General features: G+C 36.5%; 1 protein-coding gene and 1 pseudogene across 1 annotated transcript in view; one reads left to right on the top strand and one right to left on the bottom strand.

Moving 5' to 3' along the window:
• The window catches only part of VPS13B (vacuolar protein sorting 13 homolog B), a 915,321-nt gene that overhangs the window by 671,254 nt on the left and 223,088 nt on the right, over positions 1 to 20,979 (bottom strand). The gene's annotated exons all lie outside the window — the stretch shown is intronic.
• LOC116481079 (insulin-like growth factor 2 mRNA-binding protein 2) lies at positions 14,141 to 15,637 on the top strand (annotated as a pseudogene).

Genomic DNA, 20,979 nt, shown 5'->3' with positions numbered 1-20,979 from the left:
AAAACGAGAAATACAGGGGCTTGTATATCTAGGTGGGATCACTGCAAATCTTTATGGACTAATACACATTTTAATGCTTTATAATGTTCATCAACCAACTGCAGAGTTATCCTAAAGAGAGTTATTGTACATTACAAAATTTATTCAATCTTAATGCCTATAAAATGTACAGTCATTCTTGGAGAAAAGCTGAAAAAAACTACCAAGAAACGTATTTAGAAAGTCCTTCAAAAATATTTTTAAATGCAGATATATATCTTTCTATATATGTATACATTGAAAGAAATTTTGGAGAGATTCATTTCCTTATCATTAACAAAGAAAAACAAGAAATTTTTTCCTCTTTCCCTGAAAAAAGTCTTTCATAACCAAGCCACACACAAATTTCATAACTATACAATGTTATAGGGACAGGCTATTATACCAAAAGAATATTAAACATCAATCCCTGAATCATTAAAGAAATATCTTAATAGTTTTAGTCTCTTTATCTGGTTAGAGCACTGGAAGCTAAGTGGTGTCTGTATAAACCAATCATTTCACCAGCAGTTTTATATTACTTTAAAGCCTCATATAAAAAGCACCTGCCTAAAGTGAGTAATGGAGTTTTATATTCATTGCACTTAGGAACAGTGTATGTAACCTATTCCGTTTTCCTCCCTTGTGGAATATATTTCAGCTTATATTGCACAACACATTACCAATGCATATAAAGACTCTCTGATCAGCCATTTGGACTGCCGTCAGCAACCTGTCTGATTGCCTTATGTTTTTCCCTGCCCCAAATAACATATTCACTATATTTAACAAGTGGAATGAAAAAAAAAATTAAGATAGTGATCTTTCTTAATGAATACAGAAGACATGTATGTGTACTACCTATAGTTGTAATGCAAATGCTAAGACACCAGCCTTGAACAAAATTTATGTAGTTAATAGTTTAAAAGAAAACTAGTTAAACACATCATTCCAGGGGAATAACATAGAACCAATACAGGACACTTTGTGTCTGTTTTCTCTCTTGAGCACCTACAATTAAAAAATCATTATGACTACACTACCAGCAAAAGCCAAGATAATTTCAACCCATTAAAGATCAGGAAGTAGAAAAAACTATTATTAAAATTGGATCAACCTCGTATCTGACAGACCACTGAGGTATTTTCAAGACACAAATATCACAGGCATTGCCCAAACTCCCTGAAACAGAAATGAAGGCAAATTTTTAAAAGAGTAATGATGATGAAAATATGGTATGCTGTTTTGTAGCTTAGATATAAACATTAAGTACAAACAATGAGTAATGAAGGTTGATGGTAATTCCAGAAATGGAAAAAAATTAAGGGATTTTCTATAATTATAAAATGATGACTTGGTAATATTCTAAAATACAATAATGTCTATTTTAATAGCAGGAGTAAAAAAAAAAAATTGAACATACACAAAGCAAAAGCTCCACACTGTCCCTTACTGGTACCTTCATGCAATAACCAAAGGCCAATAACTAGTGTCAATTAACGAACATTTACTTACACCCAACTATGCAAAATTAACTATATTAGGGGTTGAGGATTTTAAAGAGCTATAAAATATAGTGCCTGCCTTCAAACAGCTCACTATTAGGCAAGACATAAAAAGGTAATCAAAAATATCTAGCTAATTCCCCAATAGATTACCTGAAGTACCAACAAACACGAAATATGTGCAAAACTGATGATAATCAGAGCTCATAATCTTTTTTGTTTTTTTTTTTCTTTTTGAGACAGAGTCTTGCTTTGTCACCCAGGCTGTAGTGCAGTGGCGAGATCTCGACCTCCTAGGTTCGAGTGATTCTCCTGCCTCAGCTTCCTGAGTAGCTAGGATTACAGGCACATGCCACCAGGCCCAGCTAATTTTTGTATTTTTAGTAGAGATGGAGTTTCACCATGTTAGCCAAGGTGGTCTCGAACTCCTGACCTCATAATCTACCCACCTCGGCCTCCCAAAGTGCTGGGATTACAGGTGTGAGCCACCGCATCAGAGCTCATAATCTAAAATGGGTTAGCAAACATTTTTTATAAAGGGTTAAATCATAAATATTTTAGGCTTTGCAAGACAGTCTCTGTTGCATTTATTTAAATCTAGTGTTGTAGCACAAAACAGCCATAGATAATAACTAACCAGCCCGAATGGTTACTGCATTCGAGTCAAAAACAGCTGATGGGCTGGATTTGGTCCATGGGTCATACCTTCCCAGTCTCTGTCCTAGAGCACTTGTTCTCAACCATGGGTCCACATTAGATTGACACAAAAAGATTTTACTGAAAGATCGACATCCAGGCCCCATCCTCAGAGATTTCAAAACAACAGGTATGGTGTAGGGCCTGAAGGTCAGTATATATATTGGAAGCTCTAACTACTGCTCTAGAGGCAAAGCGATTTTGATATGAGAAATCTAACGTTAAGCCCTACAGTTAAAACTTGTGTTCTTGAAGCCATTGATTTTTGGCCAAAGAATGGAGTGGAACCATGTTGGGCAAGTTTGGAGACCAAAAGGCTTGGTTGAGAAAGCGAGACCCAGTCTCAAAAAACAAAACAAAACAAAAAACAGTAAAATATAATTGATTTTTAATGCCAGATTATTCTGTGAGCATGAGGCACCACAGCTAGCTATATTTGACAAACAGCTGTAATCAAGAACAATTTCCTAATGTTAGAAAAACAAATGAGAGACAGTAAAATATTCATACCGCTTTGTCTATACTCAAAAAATAAATCAGGGCTGGGCGCAGCGGCTCACACCTGTAATCCCAGAACTTTGGGAGGCTGAGGCGGGTGGATCACATGAGGCCAGGAGTTTGAGGCCAGCCTGGCCAACATAGCAAAACCCTATCTGTAGTAAAATAATACAAAAATTAGCCAGACATAGTAGTGAGTGCCTGTAATCCCAGCTACTTGGGATTACTGAGGCTGAGGTAGGAGAATCGCTTGAACCCACGAGGCAGAGGTCACAGTGAGCCAAGATCGCACCACTGCACTCCAGCCTGGGCGACAGAGCAAGACTCTGTCTCAATAAATAAATAAGAATTATTCTTATATTTAAGGTCAAGGCATTTGACAAGAAAGGAATATTATGACTAAAAGAAATCAACACAGTGGACTCTAAAAATTACAGAACTATTGAAAAATTCATTCAGATTACTTCTGAGTTCTTAGAGGTTCAAATCATGGTAATAAATGCTTAGGAAGCAGCTAAGAGCAAGACAAAAACATTCCCTTTCCTCAGGATGTTTGGATTGTAGCAGAAAATGCCTAAAGTTTATTGAAGCTTTAAATAAGTACAAGGCACAAGGCACAATACTTCATATGAGTTTTTAATATCAAAAAGCAATGTAAGTTAATAAACAGCCACTATCAGCACTGAAAAACTAAGGATTTGATAGTTAAGTAACTTGTTCAAAATCACACAGTATTATCAAACTGGAACTTAAATCCAATTTGACACTGAGGACTGTGTTCTTAAACACTATGTTATGTAGATCACTATCTATTAAAAACAATTATCATACTAAATTGATTGTGAAACAAGAGAGAAAGCACAAGAGAGCCAATAGTAAGAGAGAATAAATCAGTAACATTCACTTACAGTTCTCTATATCATAGCCATAAGCTCTGGTAGATAAAGAAGGACTACCCAATTATTTCTCATGTGTTCCTCCCTACACATCCATGCATCCATGCACCACACATGTACACATATTTTAAATATCTAAACTTTATGTGTGTCTATCTTCGGTCATGAGGTACTCATTTAGCTAATGTAATATAGTCCTCCTTCCTGTTTAGTTTAATGAGTAGGCACTTACATGGACTAACTGATCAGAAATAACTTTGCTGATTCAGACTCTCATAAGTTTATCATTTTGAGATTTATGGACAAAATGATGAATACTCTTAGTGTTATTGTAGAACTATCTTCTAAAATATGACTATTTTACAGATAGATTCAGATATCTTTCAGATTCTTATCCGAATAACGCCAAGGGGAAAAAAATGGGAGGATAACTTTTTTAAATGCATAGGTCCTTAGAATATTTTTCTCCATACGAATTTTTGTTCTGTAACCATGGTAGATTTTATGTGCTGAAAAGTGTGTTATATCTAACATATGTTACTTTTAAAATCTACTTAATAATGCTGCAAGAAAAATACTAAATAATATTTATAAAGAAGCAAATTCCAACATCTACAAATTAACAATTAACTCTAAAAACTGCTTATAAAAACTAGACTGTTCAGGGTTCATTGCTTTTTTAATACCAGTAATTCTTAATGCAACTTGAAATATTTATAATCTTGTAAGTTTCAAAGAATTATATTATAACTTGGCTTAATTTGTGAGAAAACAGCTTATATGAATGCCAGCTATACTTCTTTGGAAAGACAAATGTAAACCTATTTAGTGATCTGATTTTCTCTTTCATCTTGTCTCCAGTTTCTGTGCAGATTTATAATGTTCATTGTTTCCAATTTTAACAAATCACCTAATGGCAGAAAGGAAAATATGTTAACCTTAGAATTATTTGCAGTTGGAGAAATCCCTTTTGTCTGGCCCATACAGGGCCTGCAATCTGTTTTAAACACAGATTGTCTGTCTTTCGTCTGACAGCCACCAAGCTGCACAAATTACTTTCTGCCTGTTCACCTGTTTGCAGCTGTGTCTATAAGCTAAAGATTCTGCAGTTGACTTGAGCAACCACTTCAGGATTGATGACATGTGCTGCTGATAAAGTGAGCAATTTGAAGAAATTACTGGCTATAGTTATTGAAAGACATCTGGGCATGAGCTGAGAACTAGAAGCCTTCAATCATGTGCTTGCAACCTGCAGTGGCGGCAGCAGCGTTTGAAGTGATATCCTACTAAAGGCAGTTGGCCCTAGCACTAAATAACCAAGCAATGTATGGAACATAATCTCTCAAATAAGTAATAAAAGATCCTTTTAGCTGTAAAAATTTGAGGTTTGGTCCTTTCTTTAAAATATATTTTCAGGAAAAAATGTAAGACATCAGTGAAGCTTTCATATGTCTATCCTTTTCTGAGTTAACTTTACATGTTTATTTCCTATGTAATGAACTTTTTCAAACTGTTACTACTACTGCTTAAAAAAAAAAAAGTCAACTATTATTAAACACCTACTACATGCTCCACACCCTGACCACAGAACAGCTTTATGTCCATTATCTTATTATTAATACTCACATCAATATTAATCAGAATTACTATTCCCTTTCTCTGGTAGAAAAATTAAACTAAACTAAAGCTCCAGGAAACTAGCCAAATAACATACAACTGTGTGTTACAGGGCTAGAATTTTGTCTGTCTCCTGATCAAGAGTTCATTCAACTATACCATACTGCCTTTCGTTTGGGAAATTGATGTACTTGGTTTCTTCATGCATTTTTTGTCATACAAGTAATTGTATATTTTGTCAGAAACATCTTATCCCTCAGGTCAACCACTGGGAGATGTGGTTTCTAGTCCATCTTTCTGTCTGATTATATAAAACTTATTCCAAATCAAACTTTCTTCATGAATTAACATGCCTGATTTAGTCAAAATTTAGACTTTAAGGCTAAGGGACAATGCTAAAAGCTCAGGCCTTTCCCACATTTGCTGAAATTTAATTATAGTAAAAGTTCAAGTGAAATTTTGCTAGATAAAATGGCAAATATACATCCCTTTTATGACAAAAAAAGCATCATGCCTACCATTGAAGAAAAAGGAATCATGCCTATTAAAACACTATTTAAATTTTTAAAGGCATTATTACAAACTATTTACAAGTTTGATGCTATCAATAAAAATAACAAGAAAGTATACAAAATGTCAGTAAAATATAGTCAAATAAGGAACTATGATAAGGCAATTCTATAAGTAAAAAGTCAGAACTCAATTATAACTTACATTAATATCAGAAGAATCAATATATCTAGATATACTTATGTGAAAGACAAATTCAGTGTATTTCAGATGCAAAACTGAATTCAAGATTATATACGACAACGTATTTTTACATTACCATTAAAATTTTCTAATAAGAAAGTTAACATGATTTTGATAAGCACTTCAACTACTTTGCTCCATTTGCAAATATTTGTAAACCTATACATATTAAATGAGACAAAACAATAAAGAGGTTATAAATAAAACAAAAACAAATATAACCATTCTGATAAACAGTTCTTGTTGAGCAATGCCTAAAAATTCTTAATTTGTACATATATTTCAAATATAGTAAAAGTCAACACTTTTGAAAATGATTCAACTGAAACATATCCATTAATATTAGAAACCAATTATACACGGGCCAGGCGCAGTGGCTCATGCCTATAATCCCAGCACTTTTGGAGGCCGAGGTGGGTGGATTACTTGAGGTCAGGAGTTTGAGACCAGCCTGGCCAACATGGTGAAACCCCATCTCTACTAAAAAAGTATGAAAATTAGCTGGCCATGGTGGCAGACACCTGTAATCTCAGCTACTCGGGAGGCTGAGGCAGGAGAACGGCGTGAACCTGAGAGGCAGAGGTTGCAGTGAGCCGAGACCATGCCATTGCACTTCAGTCCGGGCTGACAATAGCGAGACTCCATCTCCAAAAAAAAAAGAAAAGAAAAGAAAAAAAAGAAAAAAAACAATTATATATGGGAAAAAAAATCACTGCTTCATAAGCAATGATGGTTCTTAGAGAAAATGAATATATCCAGCACTAATTTTAAACAAAAGCTTCCACTCTATGTTTACACTTAAGTAACAGATATAAAGTATCTCATTTGCAAATATTAATTTGAAGATCAATTTTCTAATGATCAAATCATTATTCTTGTTTGGGATGGATATAGTCAATAAAATATATTTCTTCATTTAGTTAGAGAAGACATATTAAAAGAAACCAAGAAAATTGCTTCTTTCAAAGGTTCTTTTGAATAACTGGCTTTTCCACTATTTTTATATTGGTTTTAAAATTTCCATAGACATGGGAAATATTATCCCTGGTATTTATAAACACTAGTATTTCTTTCAGAACAAATTTAAATACATTCTAAAAATGGCAAAAATGCACCATCCTTTCAACTTGTTAAAATCAAATGTACTTGAAAAATAGAATAGCCAAAGCCTGCAAGTCAAGTAATTATATAAATTTGTCTTTCACATTTCAGTATTCATAAATTGGGATTTCACAAAGACCTGACTGACTCTAGCCACAAAAGAGCATATATATCACTTATAAATATAATAAATCAAACTTTTATTTATCTAATGATATAGTAATAACAACATTATTATACACAGGATAATAATTAAGAAATACCATCTCTATCACTATCCTCTTTCCTCTCTTTCCTAATCATATTATGAGTTCATATTTTTAATAGCAGCTTTTATTTTAAAAGAACTAAGTCATGAGAATATTCTTACACACCACTTCATAACTTTGACACAAAGTACAAATAAAAAGATTAGACTTTATTTGGTATAAAATCAGTTGGCAGTTTTACATCTGTGCATGCAACATAAATACACCAGCTGGTATCTCAAGCACACACACATATGGACTTCAAAACAGAAACTTCCTTATTTGCAGCACTGCCAGGGTAATTTTGTATCCTCTACATACTACAGCTATTTGTCAGGCCCCTGCAGGTGTGCACCGCACATAAACACACAGCTGTAGTCCAGCAAGCCAAGTGTTCCATCAAACACATAAAGGGAGACCTCAGCAGTTGGATTAGTCATCCCTACAACAGGTCCAGAGAGAACAATATGGGTTAGTATTTTTGGAAAAAGCATGGATGGGAAATTTATGATTATGCTAGTCTTACCAAATAACTGGTAGATTGTGTCATTTTAAAAGCAATGCCTACTTACTAAGTTTTTGTTAGAATAGCTGGAGAAAGTGAATTTTTTTTAGTTTTAAATATAAATAATAATGTGGTTTATGTACAAATTAGTTTATTAAGTGTAAAATGTAAAAAGAGTTTTCAAATAGTTCTTAATTTTTGGAAATTGTTGCAACTGCATGCTTTGGCTATAATATTTACAAATCATAATGAGTACATATACTTAAAATATTTACCAGTTCCATGTAACACTTCACTATACTTATAATCCTTTTTATTCATATGTACTTTAGATGAACTTGCCATTTCAAGCTAATTGAGCTCAAAATTATGTATTAGACAACATTTAACTACCGAACATTGCATGCTGTATCAGACTGTAAGGAAATACTATTAAAATATTTAGTTCTCAAGTACATTATTAAATGGCTAGGGAATATATAAAAATGTAAGACATGATCATGATCACTGTACGATCATCTAAGAGCTGCGAACCAAATTAAATGAGGCCTTATTAATAGTCTTTAAAATACTGGGTAAGTATTTCAAGCAGTTGATAATTATGGCTGCTTTAACAACATTTCCCCAAAAAATGCCCAGAGTCCACCTGGCAGTTGACAAAACATGAAAGATAACTTAGAAAATGAGCTTGAATGCACTATGCCTAATATACTAATCTTCAGTGAACTCTGAGGTCAAAGAGTTAGTAATCAAGAAACAGCAGTCTCTGGCATCAGGGGGTTCACATTTCCTCTTACCTGGAATGCATAAAGGGACTTAGAAGTTACATTAATCTGATACAAATCCTACCCCTCTACATGAAGCCTAACTTTATTAAGTACTATTTTAACTGAGCCACCAAAATAGCATCTAAAGAAGGAAATAAAGTAAATAAGGAGGAAAGAGGGAAAGCTTTATAATTACTTAATGTCTTTAAATTACTGCATATCTTATTGTATTGTTCTGTTTAACCACAAACAGAAAATGCTTGGATTCAACCTGGACCGCTTCATTACTGTTGGGTCCCTGAAGTATGATTCATGGCTCCTTAAAACTTCCTAGTAGCCTTAGATGCTTCAGATTGACTCTGGCTGAATTGATTCTTAACTTCAGAACCTCTCTTTATCTGCAATTCTGTGTCAATTATTTACATCAGTATCCCTAGGCCCAAAATACTGTCATCTAGAAAAAAGTTAAATGCTGAGGATGAGTATTCTTTAAAAACCAAACAGTTTACTAGAAAGATAAAGATATACCTAACTATTATAAATGAGGCATTAGTGGAATACCAGAAACACCAAAGTGAAATGATAGTAATATTGTTGATGTTTCTTTTTGCACAGACTAATAAACAAAACCACGTAACACAGTTTACTCAGCAAAATAGGGTACCCAGATGATAACGATAAAGTAATTTGACTGATTTTGTCAATTCTAGGTGAAATGTCATGCATTCAATAAGTAACGCTTCATTCAATGTACTTAAGATTACTCTAAATTTATGACAGAATTGGATATAACCTGTTGAGAAGAACCTCAGATTTATATAGAATGTGTTAGCCACAACACTCAATGGCCAGGAGAATAAGGGTCAGTCATTAGTATCTGAATTACATAATTGCTGAAATACACATTATTTTCCAATTTGTTATCACATTGGAATGTGATAACATTGGGAAGCTCATTAAAGGTCAAATGTAAGGGCCTCACCAACAAAAACGGGACTGGCCTAAGAACCAGCATTTTAGCACAACCCCAAGTGATTCTTACTCAGATGAAAGCTTGAGAATTGTCTCATGTAATTCAGGTAAGCCAAATAAATACCTTCCTCTCTCAGTAGATTTTTGGAGAGGAGAAAAAGATGTTTTTCCCTTCCCTTGTAAGATTCTAAATATAAGTTTTACCATATAACATATAAATAAGAAATAAATTTATTTTTAGATATATCACTAGAATGATAATCTAATCATTCACTTGATAATAATTATAGGGAAGCAAAATGCCACCAGTTGGCATATTACATGTTTTGCACATAATGCTATTTATTTTTCAAGACCCAGTTTTGCTCTTAGTGCTTAAAAACAATTGTTTTAGCTTTATTATGAATTAAAATAAGATAAACTAGCCAATAACTGTCAGTATTAACATGAAGTATCTGTACATTTCAGACTTTTTTAGAATTTTCATTTAAAATTAATTTCTCATAAATTTTTTTCAATATAAATTTTATTATAGACTAACATCCTTTAACTTATCTTTTATTCTACAAAGTAATGCCAAAATACACTGGAGGAATAGTTCTTACCAAAATTTATTCTACTTTTATCAGCAACTCGGTCCAGATTAACTCATCCTACACAGCTGAGCTCAAGCATCATCCTCCACCTAAGCTTGCCCCGTGGCCATTAGTTTTCCCCTAACCCCTCCAGGCTGGACTAAGAAGTAATATTTAAACATTTAATTGTTTCCTAAATCTGAAAATAGTAAATACTAGAACCAGAATCTACTCATTCAAAACATATTTATTTTGTGCTTATTAACTAAAGACATTGTCTTTTCACACACACACACACACACTCCCACAAACTCTTACACTAATTTAGAGAAATGTACAATTAATACAAGTACTATGACAGTGGAAGTACAGGGCACTTTGAAATTATAAAGGGACCCCTATCCTGGTCTATAGAATACTCAAGGATAAAGAAAAGTAAACTAGAAAAGAGGATAAGGGTAGAGTAAATTGAAGCACTCCAGGCGATGGAAAAGCATGACCCACAAACCTAAGGAAGGAACTGGGACTGCCTAGAGGCCTATTACAGAAGCTTACTGGTAGTACAGCCTATAGGAAGTAGGGATGACAGCAGCAAGACCTGAAATTGGAGAAATGAAGGCCATTAAGAGTTTCAGAAGGAGTTTGCCATTCTTAATTTAAAAAGATAATAAAATAACCCCAACCTGCATATTGCAGGTCAGGTAACAAATATTCTTTTTTTGGATGAATTTTTTAAAATTTATTTTACTTTATTTCAATAATTTTGGGCGAACAGGTGGTTCGGGTTACATGGATAAGTTCTTTAGTGGTTATTTCTCTAATTTTGGGGAACTCATCACCCAAGCAGCATACACCACTATACCCAATGTGTAGTCTTTTATCCCTCACCACCACCTCCTCAATTAATTCTATATCCCTGTGGTATAGCCTATTATCCAAAAACATTCGTGATTTTTTCTCAGTCATTAATTTTATCAAATATTTATTTATTCATTTCTTTTTTTCACTGACAATATATTTACATGGCCTGTTTTCCTTTTCACTGAAACATTTTCCTTGCCTCCACTTTACATTAGCCTGGTTGCTTACCCCAACATTTTGACAAAAACCCTCAACTATTACCCTTGCATTGTCAATGTATTGAAAGATAACAGTGATAAAATGTTAAAGAGATATAATCCTCTATTTTATAATAGTTTTTGCATTTTTAATCAAGTAATCCAAAAAGTATCTGTAAAAGCAAACACAAACTACTTGGGGGGAAATACCATCAGGTATCTCATTTACTTCAAAAGTTAAGGTGTTGTATTAGTCCATTTTCACACTGCTGATAAAGACATACCCGAGACTGAGCAATTTACAAAAGAAAGAGGTTTAATTGGACTTACAGTTCCACGTGGCTGGGGAAGCCTCACAATCATGGGGGAAGGCAAGGAGGAGCAAGTCACATCTTACATGGATGGTGGCAGGTAAAAAATGAGAGAAATTGTGAAGGGGAACGTCTCTTTTTAAAACCATCAGATCTTGTAAGACTTATTCACCATCATGAGAACAGCACAGGAAAGACTTTCCACCAGGTCCCTCCCACGACACGTGGGAATTCAAGATGAGAGCTGGGTGGGGACACAGCTAAACCCTATCAGATGTGGTTATAGAACTGGAATTTTTGAAACTACTTTATATCTAAGATAACTACCACAGCATTATCAAATGTAAGAAATCTCAGAACACTATACACATCACATGAGCAATGCCTCTTTTTTCTCCATTCTCCACTTGCCTTTTTAAAAACATCCATGTGATTTTGTAGGGTGAATGTAATAGGACATGAAGATCACTGCTGTCTGTAGTTAGAAACACATCATTCAAATTTATCTGTTCTCTCCTTCAGGAAACATCATTTAAGAGCTACTTGGTAAAACCATTACAGTTTCAAACTTTAAAGTCATTAAGAAGAGAGCTTAGAGATTCCATCAAATTAAAATCAACAGGTCAGGCACAGTGGTTCATGCCTGTAATCCTAGCACTTTGGGAGGCCAAGGCAGATGGATCACTTGAGGCCAGGAGTTCAAGACCAGCCTGGCCAATATGGCCAAACCCTGTCTCTACTAAAAACACAAAAATTAGCCAGACTGGTAGCACACACCTGTAATCCCAGCTACTCAGGAGACTGAGTCAGGAGAATTGCTTGAACCTGGGAAGCGGAGGTTGCAGTGAGCCGAGATAATGCCACTGCACTCCAGCCTGGGCAGCAGAGCAAGATTCTGCCTTTAAAAAAAAAAAAATTGACATCAACAAATGAACTAGATGTTACACCTATCATTAAAGCAAAATCCTTGAGAACTGTTTTCCAGACCTTAGATAATGCCTCTGCAACAAAACTGACCAATGTTAGTGGATGAAAAACAGTAGTGCTTTGAAGCGTCAGCCAGTAAATGCCACCATGGTATACCATGAGTGAGATGCACAACGTACTAAACCACAGTTAATTAAATCAAACCAGTTCTTGCATTGTTAAAACGCATCCTATATTACTTATTTGGATACTATGCAGCTGTTTTTAAACTTTAAGATCTCCGCACCCACTTCCAGTAGACACTATTCTATTTTCACTTATTGACAATGAAATAAGTGGTTACCATTGTTTTCTACTGTAGAAGGGAAAAAAGCAAATTTTCGTTTTATGTCTCTATTATCTCTAATTCACAGTAAGTGGTCTAATAACTATCTCATGAAAGAACTGAAGGAAAACGAAATAACACTGAAAATGTTTTATATGGTAGTACTTACTTGTGTAATAAATTATGTTGAAAAGTACTTCAGTGGATTTAATGTAATGCATCACTTAGTTAAGAAGAAAATAATTAGCAATTCCTCTATGTTGAAACACAAAAATTTCTTTAAATTTTATATATAATATGCAGCCTACTAAATTATTAATTAAAATAGAAACTAGTCTCTAAAAAACTGTAGGCTGAAAACACAGGATTTTGCTGTTAAAAATACTTTCTTCTAAACTTACCCAACATTCTGTATACTTTGGGTAAATTAATAAATATGATAGGCATACAGAAAAGGTATACATTTTACTACTTTCCATATTTTTAAAATACTGCACACTACTAAGCTGCGGCAAAAGCCAAATATCATCATTACAGAATGACTTTTGGAATACAAAGATAAATGTAGAATTTAATTTAAAATAAATTTTCAATATAAATTTCTATTAAGCATGTTAAGAGTTGATTTTTAATACGACAGCACGGTACTCAATTTCTCACCTGCTGTCAGCTGCCACATTATTACTACAGTCTCTACATATTTGTAGTAACAAAGAAGGTGTTCAATTCCAACTGAAATAGATGTGGGAGCAAGACATTTTTGGTAGCACTGAAGATGCTGATACTTCTAGCAACTTATTATATTTTCTTTCCCCTATACTAACAATTCATTAATTAAAAATCTACACAGAAATGGTTGTAAAGCACTCTTGTAAAATTCTATTAAGATTACTGAGAAAGTAAGGTGTGTTCTAGATGATCTAATTTTTCTCTAACACTTTCTCCTTTTCATACTCTTCATATTTTTTCATTATATTTGAGTCAAAGATTATTTTCTTGGATACTATGAACCATTTTGTTCCCCTTCCTCAGACATTCTATTTCTCCCTTTAATTCAATCTTATAAATGTGAATAAATCCCAAATAGGGCATTATTTTGGGAGACTTGTTGCAATTAAATAGAAAATGTATATTGTTTAAATGTTTTATTAATGCTTGTACATTAAACAATTTTATAAATTATACAAAGAATGAGGATATAATGCAACCTCCATTAATGTCTTATTTTTATTTAAATGTTTATGAACATTTTGACTTAGAAAAATTACAGACTTTCATAAAGTTAATAACGTACTAGGGACTGCGCGAGCGCACTACCCAACTCTCGCCAGCACAAGCTCTGCTCCCAGCCAGGTGGCCCCCGAACCCCAGCCCTGTGGCCCCCGAACCCCAGCCCCGCGGGAGCCCCTTCCCCATCGGCGTGTGGAGTCGGGGCGGGGCGGCGGCGAGGCCAAGGTAAAGTGGAATTGCATGGGAAAATCATGGAAGTCGACTACTCGGTCTCTAAAAAGCTAAGGAACAGGAAAATTCAGATTTGAAACATACCTCCTCACCTGCAGTCGGAGATGTTGGATGTACCTTTGGCTCAACACGGGATAGTGGAGAATGTGGAACAAGTCAACACAGACACAGAAACTGCTGTTGTCACTGTCACATATGCAACAAGAGAAGAAGCAAAATAGCCATGGAGAAGCTAAGCGGGCATCAGTTTGAGAACCATTCCTTCAAGATTTCCTACATCCTGGATGAAGAGGTGAGCTCCCCTTTACCCCCTCAGCGAGCCCAGGGTGGGGACCACTCTTCCCGGGAACAAGGTCACGCCCTGGGGGCTCTTCTCAAGCCGGACAGACTGATTTCCCGCTGCGGATCCCACCCAGTTTGTTGGTGCCATGATCTGAAAGGAGGGCTTGACCATAATGAACATCACTGAGCAGACCCAGTCCCGGGTAGACATCCATAGAAAAGAGAACTCTGGAGCTGCAGAGAAGCTTGTCACCATCCATGCCACCTCAGAGGGGACTTCTGAAGCATGCCACACAATTCTTGAAAGCATGCAGAAAGAGGCAGATGAGACCAAACTAGCTGAAGAGATTCCTCTGAAAATCGTGGCCCACAATGGCTTGGTTGGAAGACTGATTGGAAAAGAAAGCAGAAATGTGAAGAAAAATGAACATGAAACAGGGACCAAGATAACAATCTCATCCTTGCAGGATTTTTGCATATGCAACCCGGAAAGAACCATCACTGTGAAGGGCACAGTGGAGGCCTACGCCAGTGCTGAGATGGAGATTATGAAGAAGCTGCGTGAGGCCTTTGAAAATGATATGCTGGCTGTTAATACCCACTCCGGATACTTTCTCTAGCCTGTAACCCCGTCACCAGTTTGGCCCGTTCCCGCATCAGCACTCTTATCCAGAGCAGGAAATTGTGAATCTCTTCATCCCAACCCAAGCTGTGGGTACCATCATCGGGAAGAAAGGGGCACACATCAAACTGCTGGCAAGATTCGCCAGAGCCTCCATCAAGGCCCAGGGACGGATCCTCGGGAAACTGAAAGAAGAAAACTTCTTTAACCCCAAAGAAGAAGTGAAGCTGGAAGCCCATATCAGAGTGCCCTCTTCCACAGCTGGCCGGGTGATTGGCAAAGGTGGCAAGACCGTGAATGAACTGCAAAACTTAACTAGTGCAGAAATAATTGTGCCTCGTGACCAAACGCCCAATGAAAATGAGGAAGTGATCGTCAGAATTATCGGGCACTTCTTTGCTAGCCAGACTGCACAGCGCAATATCAGGGAAACTGTACAAGAGGGGAAGCAGCAAGAGTAGAAATACCCTCAGGGAGTCGCCTCACAGCGCAGCAAGTGAGGCCTCCCACAGGCACCAGCAAAACAACAGATGAACGGAGCCCTTCCAACACCTGACAAAATGAGACCAAACACAGCCAGCCAGATCAGGAGCAAACCAAAGACCATCTGAGGAATGAGAAGTCTGCGGAGGCAGCCAGGGACTCTGCAAAGGCCCTGAGAATCCCAGGGGCCAAGGAGGCGGGGGAAGGTCAGCCAGGTTTGCCAGAACCTCCGGGCCCTGCCTCCTGCCTCCCAGGACTTCTGCAGCTTTACCATCCACTCAGATCTCTCCTTAACTCCCACAATGCTATACCTTTTGGTTGAAGTAACATAGGTGAACGTGTTCAAAGCCCAGCAAAATGCACACCTTTTTTTGTGGCAAATCTCTGTACATGTGTGTACATACTAGAAGGGGACAATGTTAAGATACATGGCCTGTGGGTTACACAGGGTGCCTGCAGCGGTAATATATTTTAGAAATAATATATCAAATAACTAATTCCAATTTTAATCAACTATTAATTTTTTTCTCTTTTTAAAGAGAAAGCAGGCTTTTCTAGACTTTAAAGTCTTTCTTTGGGAGGTTCACCGTGTAGAGAGGAGCTTCGAGGCCACCCACACAAAATTCACCCAGAGGGAAATCTCGTCGGAAGGACACTCACAGCAGTTATGGATCATCTGTGTATATCAACAGGAGGGATACCATCCCCTTGAAAAGGAAACTCTGTCACTCCTCATGCCTGTCTAGCTTATATATCCATTTCTCTTTGCTTCACGGGTTTTAAACTGGTTTTTTGCATACTGCTATACAATTCTCTATCTCTCTCTCTGTTTATCTCTCCCCTCCCTCCCCTACTTCTCCATCTCCATTCTTTTGAATTCCCTCATCCCTCCATCTCAATCCCATATCTATACAACACCGCCCCACCCCCCACCCTGCCCAAGGAAAGCAGTGCTTTGAGTATCCCATCACACAAAAGGAACAAAAGCAAAACACACAAATCAGCCTCAACTTACACTTGGTTACTCAAAAGAACAAGAGTCAATGGTACTTGTCTTAGCATTTTGGAAGAGGAAAACAGGAACCCACCAAACCAACCAATCAACCAAACAAAGAAAAAATTCCAAAATGAAAGAATGTATTTTGTCTTTTTGCATTTTGGTGTATAAGCCATCAATATTCAGCAAAATTATTTCTTTCTTTTTAAAAAAAATGTGGAGAAAAATAGCAATGTATACAAGGTTGTTGGCCCAGGGCATTAAATTTACCAGTTTTGTAAATGAGAAAAACATACAGAAAAAGCTACCTCAGGTGTTTTTTGCCTCAATACCTTGCTCTTGTGTTTCCCTTAGAGATTCTGTAAAACTGATAGTTGGAGCATTTATTTTTTTAATAAAAATGAGTTGGAAAAAAAAATAAGATATCAACAACCAGCCTGGAGAAGGTGACAGTCCAAGTGTGCAACAACTGTTCTGAATTGTCTTCTGCTACCCAAGAACCTATATGGCCTTCTTTTAGACAAACTTTAAAACATTTATTTAAAAAAGAAAAGAAAAGAAAAGATTACAAAGAAAAAGAGAGAGAGAATATTGGAGATGCCCTGAATTTTAATAGGGTATGTGCCATTAGGGCTTTTTGCACTAAAGGATGAACATTTACTGGTTTATGTGAACAATCCATTACACCACCAGACTGCAACACCAGTTTCCTCTACTGCAAACAGTGTTCTGTGACAAAACAACAACAACAACAAAAGAAATATACCCAGCTAACAAGAAAAAAAAATGTACTAGGTTAGTATTTGTGTTAACTGTCAATCTCCTGACCTAATATTTGAACTTGTGAAATCATGATTTCTATACATGAAACTAACAGCTTCTACAATTATCGACAATTATAGTATTTTACTCTGGTGATAAACATTTATACTTCAACTCATTGACAGAATTTAACACATAAAGCCTATGAGCATATGTTCATTGTCTGTTACATTTAGAATGCTTACCTGTAATTAAAAATAAACACTGAAACATTAACAAAAAGTCCAAATGACATACTTCATTTATCAAAGTAATGTTAGGCTACTAGATATAATGGTAAGCATTTTCACACACAAATTCAGGAATGCCACAAATGACACTGAAGTGACAATTCTGCTATTCAACTTTCCCAAGGCCAAAGCTGAAACCAGAGTAGATTTCAGATGAATGTCCAACTTGAATCTGCATTTCTAGTATCCCTAATAAAGTAATAATACATTAAAAGTAACAGTAAAACTGTAACAATTTCCATTTATAGAACAGTCATGGTATACCAGACAATCTATATTATTTCACTTACTTCTCACTATACTCCTATAAAGCAAGTTCTACCAGTGTTCCCCATTCTACAGAGGAGGAAACTGATTCTTAAAGAAGTAAAGAGACTTGCCTAAATGATATGGTTAACAAATGGTGTGGCCAAGGTTCAAACTTGGGTACTGGGAAGACATTTCTCAGAACTGGAACCTAGTTTTCATAAACAATTATAAGTCTTAAATAAGAATCAACATGGCCGGGCGCGGTGGCTCACGCTTGTAATCCCAGCACTTTGGGAGGCCGAGGCAGGCGGATCACGAGGTCAGGAGATCGAGACCATGGTGAAACCCCGTCTCTACTAAAAATACAAAAAAAAAATAGCCGGGCGTGGTGGCGGGCGCCTGTAGTCCCAGCTACTTGGAGGCTGAGGCAGGAGAATGGCGTGAACCCGGGAGGCGGAGCTTGCAGTGAGCCGAGATTGCGCCACTGCACTCCAGCCTGGGCGACAGTGAGACTCCGTCTCAAAAAAAAAAAAAAAAGAATCAACATGAATAAAATAACTTTCAATTAGGCAAGTCAATATTTTGGAGGGGAATAAGATCTAAAATTTCTTATGTGAGGAGGACTTCTGACCTCAAAGAAAATAAAAGCAGTTCTAGAAGGCAGCACTGTGCAGGTCCCTGCTATATGCGGGAAACCTAGGAGCTTTCAATTGTGTCCTGTACTACAACAGAGAGCCATATGGATCGAGTGAGGGACTAAACTTTAACGACTCAAGATATTCACATGAAGAGTTTAAAATGCCTAAATAAAATTCCTACACAAGCATTTATTTAGTTTTTTCAGAGCTATGAATAGGCAAAAAAAAAAAAAAAAAAAAAACCCAAACATGTATAAGTTCTATATACCCAACTAAAAATTAAAATTAATATGGCTCTTACAATTCAGTAATAGTTACTTAAAAGCAGAACAACTGGTTAATGAGTTACTACAGAAACACAGAAAATGGGAAAAATAAACTCTAATAATGGAATTAATGTGCATTTTCTGCAGATGTTACACAATTACTGGTGATATGAAAGAATTATCCAAGTGACAACGTTGTATGTCTTAAGTCAGAAGTCAAGATATATTTGCATTATGACTATTGAATGTGGAAACAGGTAAGCAGGAGTAAACTTTCTAAACCATAAGTCAAACTGTATCACTCCTTTGGTTAAAACCCTCCAATGACCTCCCAATGCTATTTGAATAAAATCCAAAATTCTTACTGTGGCTTGCAAGGCTTTAGAGCATGACACCTGCCAAACTCTCTGACCTTGTTTCCCTGTACTCTCTTTTTTTAATCTCAGAATTCTCTAGCCAAAGTGGCCTTCTGTCTCTCCTTTAAGCCAAGGTTTTGCCCATAACAGGTCCTTTATATCAGATTTTCTGTTTGCTTAGAAAATTATTCTTCCATACCTTTGCTCTACATGAGAACAAGGACATGTCTGTTTTGTTCATATCACCCATGCCCAGCCCTAACCCTAGCACATAGTGTCAAACTGTTAACACTGACTGAATCAATCAATCAATCAATCAATCCATGAATAATTAGTATCATCCCAGAGTCCACCCCCACCTTCAACAAAGAACACATTGCCTGGCTACAAGGAGCATGATTAGCTGACAGTCTTCAGCTGTTAGCTTTTATTAAGTTGACTTCAGCTTTTCAGCCAAGGGCATTCTCCTCATGGAGAAGCCCAGAGCCAATGCCTGAATAACGGTGGTAGAAGGACCTAGCCATTTCCACTAATGCAGAAATATTCCAACAACCTTTGTTCCAGAGGTCCCTGCTGGGTTGCCCAGAGACTTTGCAAAATCAGCTTCACCGTGTGATGACTCTTTCCAACCAATCTTGTTCCCAATCCTTTTTTCACAGGTGTTGCTCTCTAGTACGCAGTTTGCAGTCCTAATTCCATCACAGGGTCAGCTTTCTGGAAAACCTAACCAGGCCTGTTTCCATTTCGAAAATCACTCCTATACCTACAAATAAAATGCCATTTTTAACAGCGCACAGAAGATTCATTTTATGTGAAACGTGATGATTGAGCTTACTACCACCCTCATCCTCCAATAACATTAACACACACCCCCACACACACCCTAACCACAAAATGTCAACTCTTCTCTGAAGCCTTCAAATATAATCATCTGCTCTTTTCTTATGGCTTCCTTTTGAACATCAGCAGTACTTACCACACACTATTATAATTACGTGCTTATATGTCTGTTTCCCTATTAAAGATGGAGCTCCCGCAATCTGTACCTTCTTCGCATTAAAAACCCCAGTGCCTTATAATGTACCTGGTACAAGTAGGATGTTCCACGAATTTCTTGATAAAGAAAGGAAACAAACTAAAAGTGAGTTTAAAAAAAAAAAACTTTAAAACTATATAGATTACATATATTTTATCTGTGAGACTGGATAACTATGGCCAGCAAATTCAAGCCCCAAACATTCACACTCTAAAAATAAAATAACTGGCCGGGCGTGGTGGCTCATGCTTGTAAACCCAGCACTTTGGGAGGCGGGCGGATCACGAGGTCAGGAGATCGAGACCACGGCGAAACCCCGTCTCTACTAAAAACACAAAAAAATTAGCCGGGCGTGGTGGCGGGCGCCTGTAGTCCCAGCTACTCGGAGAGGCTGAGGCAGGAGAATGGCGTGAACCCGGGAGGCGGAGCTTGCAGTGAGCCGAGGTTGCGCCACTGCACTCCAGCCTGGGGGACACAGCGAGACTCCGTCTCAAAAAAATAAAATAAAATAACTATCTTTCTTAGTGAATAAAATTATTTTCATTTTTGAGATACATTCATTAATGTTAAAATTGAAAGCTACTAGGCAACCTGAAGGCCTATTCGTTTTAAATTTTTTAGGACACTTCCTCACAAGTACATATTAGTTACCAAGCAAAAATGAAACACTGGTTTTTACAACTCATTAAATTTCTTTTCAACTTCATATAACCTGTCAGTTCTCAACTGCACTCTCCAGGGACAAAAACCAAGCCAAACATTCCT

The sequence above is a fragment of the Hylobates moloch genome, unplaced genomic scaffold (genome assembly GCF_009828535.3).
Source record: "Hylobates moloch isolate HMO894 unplaced genomic scaffold, HMol_V3 SCAFFOLD_9, whole genome shotgun sequence".
In the NCBI taxonomy this organism is placed as follows: domain Eukaryota; kingdom Metazoa; phylum Chordata; class Mammalia; order Primates; family Hylobatidae; genus Hylobates; species Hylobates moloch.
This window is presented reverse-complemented; position numbering and strand designations above follow the sequence as displayed.